The sequence below is a fragment of the Diachasmimorpha longicaudata genome, unplaced genomic scaffold (assembly GCF_034640455.1).
Source record: "Diachasmimorpha longicaudata isolate KC_UGA_2023 unplaced genomic scaffold, iyDiaLong2 ctg00000223.1, whole genome shotgun sequence".
NCBI lineage: Eukaryota > Metazoa > Arthropoda > Insecta > Hymenoptera > Braconidae > Diachasmimorpha > Diachasmimorpha longicaudata.
The window spans coordinates 17,501-20,666 of NW_026974011.1; positions in this window are offsets into that span (position 1 = coordinate 17,501).

Genomic DNA, 3,166 nt, shown 5'->3' on the forward strand with positions numbered 1-3,166 from the left:
CATCAAACTATGCATATAACAATAGCTTTTATGCTGAATGACGGCTATCCGGCTGTCCCTATCCAAAAATTGAGAAAGCCATAAGTGTCCCTACCTACTTTGCGCCGAAGCAATACGAATCAAAAAGAACTACGAATGGGGACTTAGAATAATTTTTCATTTTTCCCAACTTTGAAAATAATCACTTGAAAAAAATCTTAGAATCCAAAGAATAGTATACTTGATCGTTCTACAAGTCGAAAATTGGAAAAATAAGTGATATTTTCGCTTGATGCTATTTTTGTCGGTATGCAAAATCGTTGTCAAGATTCTCAAACCTTAAAATCAGGCCAGCCGGCAATTGGCGGGTGAAAATTTCAATCAATTCCCATTCCTCACATCAAACTATGCATATAACAATAGCTTTTATGCTGAATGACGGCTATCCGGCTGTCCCTATCCAAAAATTGAGAAAGCCATAAGTGTCCCTACCTACTTTGCGCCGAAGCAATACGAATCAAAAAGAACTACGAATGGGGACTTAGAATAATTTTTCATTTTTCCCAACTTTGAAAATAATCACTTGAAAAAAATCTTAGAATCCAAAGAATAGTACACTTGATCGTTCTACAAGTCGAAAATTGGAAAAATAAGTGATATTTTTGCTTGATGCTATTTTTGTCGGTATGCAAAATCGTTGTCAAGATTCTCAAACCTTAAAATCAGGCCAGCCGGCAATTGGCGGGTGAAAATTTCAATCAATTCCCATTCCTCACATCAAACTATGCATATAACAATAGCTTTTATGCTGAATGACGGCTATCCGGCTGTCCCTATCCAAAAATTGAGAAATCCATAAGTGTCCCTACCTACTTTGCGCCGAAGCAATACGAATCAAAAAGAACTACGAATGGGGACTTAGAATAATTTTTCATTTTTCCCAACTTTGAAAATAATCACTTGAAAAAAATCTTAGAATCCAAAGAATAGTATACTTGATCGTTCTACAAGTCGAAAATTGGAAAAATAAGTGATATTTTTGCTTGATGCTATTTTTGTCGGTATGCAAAATCGTTGTCAAGATTCTCAAACCTTAAAATCAGGCCAGCCGGCAATTGGCGGGTGAAAATTTCAATCAATTCCCATTCCTCACATCAAACTATGCATATAACAATAGCTTTTATGCTGAATGACGGCTATCCGGCTGTCCCTATCCAAAAATTGAGAAAGCCATAAGTGTCCCTACCTACTTTGCGCCGAAGCAATACGAATCAAAAAGAACTACGAATGGGGACTTAGAATAATTTTTCATTTTTCCCAACTTTGAAAATAATCACTTGAAAAAAATCTTAGAATCCAAAGAATAGTATACTTGATCGTTCTACAAGTCGAAAATTGGAAAAATAAGTGATATTTTTGCTTGATGCTATTTTTGTCGGTATGCAAAATCGTTGTCAAGATTCTCAAACCTTAAAATCAGGCCAGCCGGCAAGTGGCGGGTGAAAATTTCAATCAATTCCCATTCCTCACATCAAACTATGCATATAACAATAGCTTTTATGCTGAATGACGGCTATCCGGCTGTCCCTATCCAAAAATTGAGAAATCCATAAGTGTCCCTACCTACTTTGCGCCGAAGCAATACGAATCAAAAAGAACTACGAATGGGGACTTAGAATAATTTTTCATTTTTCCCAACTTTGAAAATAATCACTTGAAAAAAATCTTAGAATCCAAAGAATAGTATACTTGATCGTTCTACAAGTCGAAAATTGGAAAAATAAGTGATATTTTTGCTTGATGCTATTTTTGTCGGTATGCAAAATCGTTGTCAAGATTCTCAAACCTTAAAATCAGGCCAGCCGGCAATTGGCGGGTGAAAATTTCAATCAATTCCCATTCCTCACATCAAACTATGCATATAACAATAGCTTTTATGCTGAATGACGGCTATCCGGCTGTCCCTATCCAAAAATTGAGAAAGCCATAAGTGTCCCTACCTACTTTGCGCCGAAGCAATACGAATCAAAAAGAACTACGAATGGGGACTTAGAATAATTTTTCATTTTTCCCAACTTTGAAAATAATCACTTGAAAAAAATCTTAGAATCCAAAGAATAGTATACTTGATCGTTCTACAAGTCGAAAATTGGAAAAATAAGTGATATTTTCGCTTGATGCTATTTTTGTCGGTATGCAAAATCGTTGTCAAGATTCTCAAACCTTAAAATCAGGCCAGCCGGCAATTGGCGGGTGAAAATTTCAATCAATTCCCATTCCTCACATCAAACTATGCATATAACAATAGCTTTTATGCTGAATGACGGCTATCCGGCTGTCCCTATCCAAAAATTGAGAAAGCCATAAGTGTCCCTACCTACTTTGCGCCGAAGCAATACGAATCAAAAAGAACTACGAATGGGGACTTAGAATAATTTTTCATTTTTCCCAACTTTGAAAATAATCACTTGAAAAAAATCTTAGAATCCAAAGAATAGTACACTTGATCGTTCTACAAGTCGAAAATTGGAAAAATAAGTGATATTTTTGCTTGATGCTATTTTTGTCGGTATGCAAAATCGTTGTCAAGATTCTCAAACCTTAAAATCAGGCCAGCCGGCAATTGGCGGGTGAAAATTTCAATCAATTCCCATTCCTCACATCAAACTATGCATATAACAATAGCTTTTATGCTGAATGACGGCTATCCGGCTGTCCCTATCCAAAAATTGAGAAATCCATAAGTGTCCCTACCTACTTTGCGCCGAAGCAATACGAATCAAAAAGAACTACGAATGGGGACTTAGAATAATTTTTCATTTTTCCCAACTTTGAAAATAATCACTTGAAAAAAATCTTAGAATCCAAAGAATAGTATACTTGATCGTTCTACAAGTCGAAAATTGGAAAAATAAGTGATATTTTTGCTTGATGCTATTTTTGTCGGTATGCAAAATCGTTGTCAAGATTCTCAAACCTTAAAATCAGGCCAGCCGGCAATTGGCGGGTGAAAATTTCAATCAATTCCCATTCCTCACATCAAACTATGCATATAACAATAGCTTTTATGCTGAATGACGGCTATCCGGCTGTCCCTATCCAAAAATTGAGAAAGCCATAAGTGTCCCTACCTACTTTGCGCCGAAGCAATACGAATCAAAAAGAACTACGAATGGGGACTTAGAAT